Source organism: Vicugna pacos, unplaced genomic scaffold (assembly GCF_048564905.1).
Source record: "Vicugna pacos unplaced genomic scaffold, VicPac4 scaffold_5, whole genome shotgun sequence".
Lineage (NCBI taxonomy): Eukaryota > Metazoa > Chordata > Mammalia > Artiodactyla > Camelidae > Vicugna > Vicugna pacos.
The window spans coordinates 1,604,470-1,614,519 of NW_027328726.1; the positions used below are offsets into that span (position 1 = coordinate 1,604,470).

Here is a 10,050-nt window from a genome sequence, read left to right on the forward strand (position 1 = left end):
GCAGGCAGGCAGGCAGGCAGGCAGGCAGGCAGGCAGAGCTGGAGCGACCGTTGGTCCCGCCCCCGCCCGCGCACCTCCCCCCCCGCCCCCCGCCGCTGCTTCCGCCGCCGCCGCCGCCGCCGCCACCGCCGCCGCCACTGCCGCCGCCGCCCAGGCCTCCTCCACCGATCGGTCCCAAATCGGGTCCTAAATCGACTGGACTGTCTCCTGGAAGCGGGGGCGGGGACGTCAGGAGGATCCATTCGGCAGGGCCTCGTTCAATCGCTTCATTCAAATGCAGAAAGCTCTGTGCTCAGGTCAGAGCCTTTGACTTGGCCTCCGGCTCCTCTCCGTTGAACGGCTTTTGTTTTTTGGTTTCAATTTCCCCACCCTTAGGCCACCCCGTCCCAACTGCACGGAGGGAGGCGGGAGGGAGGGGGGAGAATCTCGCCTGGTCTCAGGCCAAAGGAGTCCCCTCCTTTTCCTAACCTGGGTAAACCCCACTAAACCGTTTGAGAATCATGGAAGGGCATGGAAGCAGACCTCTGACTTGATAGATTCCTCTGGGATGGGAGACTTTAAAAAAAAAAAAAATTCTTTTTCCCCTGCTTCCAGGGAGGCAGAAAGGAGGGACAGAGTGTTCCTCTTGCCTCGGGCAGTTCTTTCTTTGTTTGTTTCTTTCTTTTGTTAAATCATGCTTTTTTTTTTTTTTCCTTTTTTTCCTTCCAGTTTTATTGAGACACAGTTGACATACAGCAGTGTATACTTTGGGGGGCGGGCGGGGAGAGGAATTCGATTTTATGCATTTATTTTTGACCGGAGGTACTGGGGATTTAACCCAAGACCTTGTGCTTGCTTGCTAAGCACACACTCTACCACTGACCTATACCCTCCCCCTTGGCCACTTGTGAAGTCCCTTTCATTCAGCATAATCCATCGGGCACTTGCATTTTGGGGCAGCCTACTCTGGACCCCAACATTTCCCTATTCTGTAACTTCCCTGGAAGTTTTACACATTAAAAGCTGGGCTGTTGACTGTGCGTGTGCGTGTGCGTCCGTGCGTGCGTGCGTGCGTGCGGTCTGGGGGCAGGAGGGAGGGAATGGTTTCCTAGGGGGCCTGCGTTTCATGGACCCAGTTTCTTAGTTCTGAGAACAGGTCTGTTCAAGGAAACAGTTGTAGTATCTCGTCTCAGGAGGCGGTGGTGTCGATGGGCTTCTGAAGCTAGGCCTAGGGAGCAAGCAGTCAGGTATCGCCTAAGAGGCACTTGTGTGGACAACCAAAGTACAGCACAAAGGTGAATCGTCGGAGCAGATGAGAAACCAGATTCAGGGCCGGGAGTAGGGGGTCAGTCTGGTAGGAGATTTCCACACATCGGGGTCATCGAAACGGCTCGAGCAGTTTGAAATGCCTCTGATGATGTCCTGGGGTGTTCGGCTCAACTCTCTGAGCGGCTCCCCCGAAAACAGGCCCGAGGATGGTTTCCACAGGAGCTGTTGTGGCCATTTCTCTGACGTTTACCTCCCGTTGTCCAGCTTCCGTCTGCAGGGCTTCAGGAGACGGAGCGTTTTCGTACTCAATGATGCCAAGGCAAAAGGGTGAGAGAAAATGGGAAACATTCGTGGAGAGGGTCCTAGGCAGATAGTGGAGGCAACTAGAAGACCTTCAGTCTCCGGGCTGGCTTTCAGGTTGAGACAAAAACCCTAAGGAAAGCGCTTGCTGCCACAGCACATAGACTAACATGGGAACCATCCAGAGAAGATCAGCACGGCCCCTGAACGTGGATGACACACGCCCATGCGTGAAGCGTTCCATAGTTTTAGTGAAGTCAGTCACCCAGGGAAAGACAGATATCCTATGCCATCACTTCTAGGTGGGATCTGAAAGTAAGTCAAGACACCCATCCATACATAAATAACTCCATTTTAAAAAGACTCCGAGGAACCTATTTACAAAACAGAAACAGACTGGACTCGCAGACATGGAAAAGAAACCGATGGTTAACACAGGGGACAGGGTAGGGTGGAGGAACGGGGTAAGGCGGAGGGATAAATCAGGAGTTTGGGATTAGCAGATATAAACCACCCTATACAAACTAGGTACACAAGTAGGTCCTACTGTCTAGCACAGGGAACTATGTTCAATAGCTTGTAATAACCTATCCTGAAAAAGTATACGTGTGTGTGTGTGTGTGTGTGTGTGTGTGTGTGTGAATAAGTGAATCACTATGCCGTACGTCATAAATGAACACAACATTGTAAGTCAACTATACTTCCATTGACAGAGAGTTCCTACAATAAGCAGGCAGACAGACCGACAGACCGTCAGACAGACAGGCAGGCAGGCAGACAGACAGACAGACAGACAGACACACACACACACACACACACACACACACACACACACACACACACACTGTCTGTCTGTCTGTCTGTCTGTCTGTCTGTCTCTCTCTCTCTCTCTTTCTCTGTCTGTCTGTCTATCTGTCTGTCTCTCTTCTAAGGGTGGAGAAGAGTTTGCTGAGCTATTTCGGGGGCCCGCTCATCCTAGTTCCTATCTCCAAGTTGGTTCAAAGTCCAAAAGGCCGTCAAGCACTTAGTCAGATAGGTCCCTCGAAGAATACCTCCCACATCACGATGACAGACTTCTTAGGCCAGCCGAGAAGGTCCTTCAGTTCTGTGCCCATCTTGGCTCTAAGTTGATGTCAGTCCTCCAGGATCCAAGAAAGCCACGTTGGAAAACAAGTGGTGATTTTGATGGGACAGAAGATCAGTCATTTGGGGGGCGAAGGGTGGGGTAGGGAGAGATACCAGCCTGTCTGTCTGTTTTCATCCAGTGTGGGAGCCTTCCCAAAGAGATAACTCGAGAAGAGAGAAACGGGGAGTTGACAAAGAACACGTGCGGTGGCGTGCCCTCCCCCCACCCCAGGAGAAGGCCAAGCCAGAAGTCCCTCCGGATGGCGGGCTCTGGACTCCGGCTTCCAGGGGAAGCGATATTTTTTCCTCCCCATTTCAGGCCCGGAAGAAGAGGGAGAGGCAGAGTGTCCTTCTCGGGCATCCGTTGTTTCTGAAGCACGCTTGTTGCCGAAAGATCGGCCCCCGTCCCCGATGAGCCCAAGAATCCAGAGACGAGGCCTTGGAGCTTAGAAGAAAAGAGGTCATTTTATCGCTCTGCCGGGCAAAGGGGATTCACAGCAGGCTAGCGTCTTCAAAACTGTGTACCCACCTTGGGGATGGAGTGGGTGGGGTGGTTCTAGAGCCATAGCTCAAACAATCAAGCATCGATCACCATCCACAGAATCGTTTTCTCATCAGAAGACTCAGCATGGTGTCACGATGCCTCCCAGGTGACCCATTCTATAGAGGCTGGCGGTTAGATCTCATTATCTCATAAGCACTCAAGGTGTGGCCTTCTTGGTCACTCAGGCTATTTTGTCAGGTCAGTAGTCCCGTGACCGACCGACCTTCTCCTCGGAGAAGGACTCAGAGACCCAGCACGATGATGACTTGCAATGACTGAAATACAGTAGAAACAGTAAGATCGATAGCTTCCAGTTTCAACAACGGGCCTGGAACCGTGAGCAGCAACCGGTCAGTCAGAAGAGTCGACCGTTTTAAGGGCGAGCATAAGAAACCGAATGACACCCCCCCCCAAGCAAATGAATGAATGAATGACCTAATGATCCTCCCCTCCTCTCCCCCCCCCCCCGCCCAAAAACGAAGCAATCCGTTAGCCTAATTCCGGCCATTTTATTCATCCTCCTTCACCCTGAAGCCCCAGTCAGCCACGTGCCACAGTGGTCTGTTTTCTGGTTTCCTCCACCACCCCAACCCCCACCAACGACCACCCCGCCAACATCCCCCCATGCCCAACCACCACCCCAAGCGCGGGACTGGACGGGGGTGCTGGGGGCTGAGGGGGTGGCGATGGCGGCTTGAGGTGAGGGTGGGGAGTGTTCCGCCCAGATCGTATAGGAAGCTCAAACACAGCTGCAGTACGAGACGAGATGGTAGATTTCTGTGAGTCCTCCCTCCTCTTAAAATCCTTCCTAAGGAGGAGACAGACAGAAAGAGAAACATCACCCTCACTCCCAACGCCTCCTGTGCCCTCGTTGCACCCCAAAACAACAACAAGAAAAACAAAAACAAACACAACCACAAATAACTCGCTGTCCCTGGGGAAGAAGGTTTCGATGGCATGGGGATATCATTCTAAACTTCATTCCCTCTTCATCACATTTCATGGAAACCGATTGCAATCTATGAGGCCCTGTGAAGGTAGGGGTTGGGGGGTTAGGGAGGAGGGAGGGAAGGGAAGGGGGGGAGAGAGAGAGAGAGAGAGAGAGAGAGAGAGAGCGAGAGCGAGCAGAGGAGAGGAGGGATAAAAGGGGAGAGGACAGGAAAGGAGAGGAGGGAAAAGAGGGGAGGGAAGGGGAAGTGAGAGGAGGCGAGGGGAGAGGAGAGGAGTGGAGGGGAGGGGAGAAGAGAGGAGCGGAGGGGTGAGGGGGGATGGGAGGGGAGAACAGGGAAGAGGAGAGGAGGGGAGAGGAGAGGAAAGAGAGACAAGGGAGACAGACAGAAAGGCACACGCGTGCGTGCGCGCGCGCGCGCACACACACACACACACACACACACACAGAATAGCGAAATGGAGAGAGAGACAGAGAGAGAGAGACAGACAGACAGACAGACACGGATCTAGGTCAGGGAGACTACACATGGGTATTCTTCTGAGTGATTTTATGTGTTTTCTCAATCGCCACCTATGGAGATAAAAGTCGCTCCCATAAGATGAAGGGAGTCCTTCTGCCACTGCCCCCGGCCCCGCCCTCCAGCACCGCTTGTGTTTGTCAGGGATTCCAAGCCAAAGCACGTGGAGGAGTGGGAGAGCTTCCTGGCGGCCCAAGGGGGAGGAAAGTCCGGCAGCATGAGAGAGGTAGTTGGCACGGGGAAGCTGGAGGCAGGCTGACGAGAAGATGGGTGAGGGGGCAGGGAGGAGGGTTTCCCAAGTTGGAGCGCCAAGACGAGGGAGGGGAGCCGTCGGTGGTCGCGTTCTGACCCCGACCCCGACCCAGACTGGAGCGGATCCCTGAAAGGAGGCGGTTCGGGCTCTCCGGCCGAGAACGCCCCTCTCTTCCTCTTTGTGCAGAAACACCTTCCGCGGACCGAGAAAGTCCATCCCGAGACCCTCGTCGGAAGAGTCCTTTCCAGACCCATCACGATCCTCCTGGGCCAAGGGGTCCAGGGGATGGGGCGGGGCCTCCATTCGATCCGTCTTCCGTCCGTCCATCCATCCGCAAGATCTTGAATATCCATGTAGGATTCCGGATGGTAGCAGTTTTCCAGGATCCTCCAGATCCTTGTAAGACCTCTCCTGGCAGATTCGACCCCTAGGTCGTACCGCGCAGCACAGGGCACTAGATTCAGTCCCTCGGGACGAGGGTTCCTGAAAAAGACCAGGAAAAAGAAGAACACAATCACTATGGTGTGCACCAGCCAGAAACCAGCACAACCTCGTCACTCTAACAGACTTGCCAAAGGCGGGGTGAGGAGAGAAAGTCATAGGATGGCTACCATCCCTCCCACCCCCACCCCACACGCCAAGCCCCCCAGCCCATCGTCATCCCTGCTCCCCTCCCCCTCCCCCTCCCCCTCCCCTCCATCGACGCCCGCCTCCCGCTTGTACCCCACTCCTCTGAACCCAGCACCACCCACCTCGGCCTGGACGTGCTCGGCTCGGCTCGGCTCGGCTCGGCTCGGCTCGGCTCGGCTCGGCTCGGCCCGGCCCGGCCCGGCCCGGCCGTCCGGCCGACTTCTTCGCAGTGTCTAAAATAGCGCCCGGCCGACAGGCAGGTGGCACACGGCACCCGGCAGGGGAGCGAGCGGGACGGTTCGGGATCTCTGGGCGGCGGGGACACGCGGCCGGACAACCAGGAGCACGGACGGCCTGGCGTGCGTTTCTCCACTCGGGGGGCCTCGACCAGGGACTGTGGTACGGGGAACGGGGACAGACACACACACACACACACACACACACACACACACACACACACACACACACACACACACCCACCCACCCACCCACCCCTTCACCCCCACCCCCACCCCCACCTCTGACAGCTTTCATTTGTTTTCGGCCGACCGTCCCTCGATGAGGTACAAGTGCCAGGGCTGGGGCTGGGGCTGGGGGGTGGAGTTCCTCCCTCCACAACGACCCCACACGGGCTCTGTTCCAGTCACCCGAGTCCTCTTCCAAGTGAGACCACAGGCCTCCATCACCCGGCGTGAGCACTCGGGGGAAAAAGTCACCATCCTCATCGCTCCGCTCCACCTCTACACGTGAAGAACAGTTCCCAGCCCACGCCACTCAACCCCACCCCAGGCCCCGATGCCACCCACCGCAGTGGAGAGAAACGAGACGAATCCACAGACGTCCATCCATCCGATGAAGAAACGGACGGCCCCATTCCAAGGAAGCATAGATATCTAGTCAGGAGATTCATCGAGTACTATGGAGGCGGTGGGAAAGGGGGGGAGGGGTGTTGCGGTGGGGAGGGCCTAGAGATCCAGCAGTACAGCTCGTGCTTAGCATGCAAAAAATAAAGGCCCAGGGTTCAATCCCCAGCACCTACTCTTCAAAAATAACCCGCGGAGAAGCAAGACGGCGGAGTAGAAGGACACTCGTAGCTCACCCTCTCCCACAAATACACCAAAACTCACATCGACGGACCCACTCGGCCAATCAGAGCACCTGCGGAACTCCGACAGAACACCGCCCTCTTCGAAAGACAAAGACGCCCAAAATCTGGTAGGAGAAAAGGAGAAAAGAAAGAGTAAAAAGCAAAACAGTGCGGGAGGGACCAGTCCCGCGGGGAGGGAGCGGCAGAGGAGGAATAGGGCTCGTTCGCCAAAACTGCCCCTCTCCAACGGAGAGGCCGACGGGACGGAGGGGGCGCCCCCGAGCCTCAGATCTACCCAGAGCACCCCTTGACCGACCGATCCAAGTGAAACGGGCACAGAGGGTCCCCGCGACACCCAGCCCGAGTCGCAGGCCGGCAGCCAGGGGCCGGGACAGGCCGCACGAGCCGGGCGGAGGACCAGGGCGGCGGCCGGGAGGGGATACAGAGCAGAACAACCCGCCCCCCCCCCCGCCCCCCCCCCCGTCCATGACGGGAAAAGAAAGGCAAAGCAACACGGCCGGTGTGCCCTGGGGGGAGGGGCGCCGTAGCCTCCGTCTCCTCAGATCCGCGGCGCCATCACCGGCGCTTCTCGCGAGAAGAGAGGCGGGACGCAGCCACAGCCGCCATAGCCTCTGGCGTGCAGCATGCGGGCGGGGGCGGGGCCGAGACTCGAATCCGCACCCGGGGGCTCCGCAGCCTTCTAGGCAGGACTGAGATTCGTTTACAGCCCGAGGCAGATAGGATATTTCTGCCCCGGTACCTCAGAGAACTCGCGCCACCATGACTAAGAAGGAGCCGAGTTTGGGGACGCAGCTAGGGGCGGGGCGGTTCCACGGTCTTCCCCGAGCCCACCTACGGAGAGGAGCGCCGCCGACCCGAGTCGGAGCACACAGCCGCACAGAGCAGCGGAACGACCGGGGCCGGGAGAGGGCGGGCGGCCAGCCAGCCACCCTCCTTCCCGGGAGGAACGCAGCATCCGACCGCGGTGCCGGGAACACGTCCTTCCCCCACCCCCCTTTTTTTTTCCTTTTCCTTTCTCTTTTTTAATCTCTCTTCTATCGGTTTTACCTTCTGTTACCTTTTTAACCTTGACTTTTGAACAGTCGTCTACGTTGACGGTTTTAATCCCTTTTAAATGTTTCCTTGAAAATCTTTTTATTCTTCTTATTTTTAAACATCCACCCCCTTTCCTTTTTCTCTTCTCTTGGTTTAGATCTCCTGTTATTGATTATTTACAGGTTTCAGATATCGTTTCTCGATTTTTTTTTCTCCTTTTTATTAAGGTTATTAAAAGACGTCTCAACTCGATCGCTCTTCTGCTTCCACTTACTCTTCTATTATTGATTACACAGTGTCTTCAAACCTTTTCTTTCTCCCTCCTTTTCAAATCCTGTGTTTTATCTCTTGTTAAAATCTGTTCTATTTCCGATTACCTTTTAAAAATTTACTTTTGAAACAATTGTGTTTTATTTTCTGATCTTTTCTATTTTTTAAAGGCTTTTAGAAGACGTCTCAACTCGATCGCTCTTCTGCTTCCACTTGCTCTTCTATTATTGCTTGTACACTGTTTTCAAACCTTTTTTTCTCCATTCTTTTAAAATCCGGCTCCCCCACCCCCCTCCCCCTCCCACCGTCTCTGTCTCTGTCTCTCTCTCTCTCCCCCTATCCCCCTCTCCGTCTCCCTCTATCTCCCTCTCCCTCTCTCTCTCTCTCTGTCTCTCTCTCTCTGTCTCTCTCTCTCTCTCTCTCTCTCTCTCTCTCTCTCTCTCTCTCTCCCCCTCTCCCCCCCTCTCCCCCCCTTTTAAAGTTTTATTCCTCTATAGGCTTTAGATAAATACCTAAACTCCTTAAGGACCACAATAGATAACTGATACTCCTTAAGCCACAGTGCCAGAGAGATAGGAGCAGCATGAGGAAGCAGAGGAACCACTCCCAATGAAAAGAGCCAGAGAAATTCCCTGAAAGCACGATCCACAAAATAGACACGGATGGCCTGCTAGATCAAGATTTCAAAAAAGGAGAGATCCAAGTACCGAAGGAACTCCAAGTGATAGTGTTTAGCTGTATACTGTACGTCAAAAACGAAATCGAAGCTCTAAAGAAGAGTCAAGGAGAACTGGTCAGCTCATTGGCTGACATGAGAAGTGGTCTAAAGGCTGTCCAAAGGAGGCTAGATCACGCCGAGGAGCGAATAAGTGGCCCAGAAGACAGGACAACAGAAAGAACCCAATCAGAACAGCTGAGAGAAAAACAAAGAAAGAACAACGAAAACAATCTCAGGGACCTACGGGACCATCGAAAGCGTGCCCATCTACGCACAATAGGGGTTCCAGAAGGGGAAGGAAGAAGCAAGGGGGTCGAAAAGGTATTTGAAGAAAGCATGACTGACAATTTCCCAGCTCTAAGGAAGGAATCCGATATCCAAGTCCAGGAGGCTCAGAGGGTGCCAAACAGGGAGAACTCAAACAGACCCACACCGAGACCTATCCTAATCCAGATGGTCAGAGTCAAGGAGAAAGCAATGATCCTAAATGCCTTTAGGCAAGAGAAAAACAAAGAGTGAGTTCCAAGGGAACCCCCATAAGGCTCTCAGCGGATTTCTCTCCACAAACACGTCAGGCCAGAAGGGAGTGGCAAGATCTATTGAAATTCCTGAATGAAACACAAAACAAAACAAAACAAAACAAAACAAAACAATGCAGCCTAGGATACTCTATCCAGCAAAGCTATCCTTTAGAATAGAAGGAGAGGTAAAGAACTTCACAGACAAGCAAAAACTAAAAGAGTTTTGCAACACTCAACCCATGCGAAAAGAAACATCCACAGGTCTACTCTAAATAGAGAAGAAGCAGGACGGTACAAACATGAGACACTCATCCCCGGAAAGGTGATCACTACCGTTCATTCCAAACAGAATAAACACAAAATTGTAAAAGAAGACATCTAAACCATCAGGAGTGACAGAGGGAAGCAAGAAAATAGAGAGACTTTTATTTTCCCCCCTTCTCCTTCCTTTCTTTCTCTTTGAAACGTTTTGTTCTCGGTAGGATGGGCTTGAGATTCTATTACTATCTGTTTCGTACAGTTATAGTCCTAGGTGAACAGATTTCCAAAAAAAAAACACGAACGAACGAACGAACGAACGAACAATACAGAAACAGACCGACAGATTACAAACTTGAGGTTGTCAGGGGTAAGGGCGGTGGGACGGGACTGGGATCTCCACATGTAGAATAGATAAACACGATGGTACCGTGGAACACGGGGAAGAAAAGTTAAAAAAAAAAAAAATCAAATAAGCCAAATGACGCCTACCCGCCCGAAGAAAGAAAAGTCCATAGACACGGACACGCATGCGTACAGACACCGCATACAGAGAGAGAGAGAGAGAGAG

At 53.6% G+C, this 10,050-nt stretch overlaps 1 non-coding gene across 1 annotated transcript; it reads left to right on the forward strand.

Annotated features, from left to right (window-relative positions):
- The first annotated feature begins 1,689 nt into the window (after positions 1-1,689).
- On the forward strand, positions 1,690-1,798 carry LOC140692482 (U6 spliceosomal RNA). The gene has a single exon (XR_012068053.1). It is a non-coding gene; the product is annotated as a U6 spliceosomal RNA (small nuclear RNA).
- Positions 1,799-10,050: the final 8,252 nt, after the last annotated feature.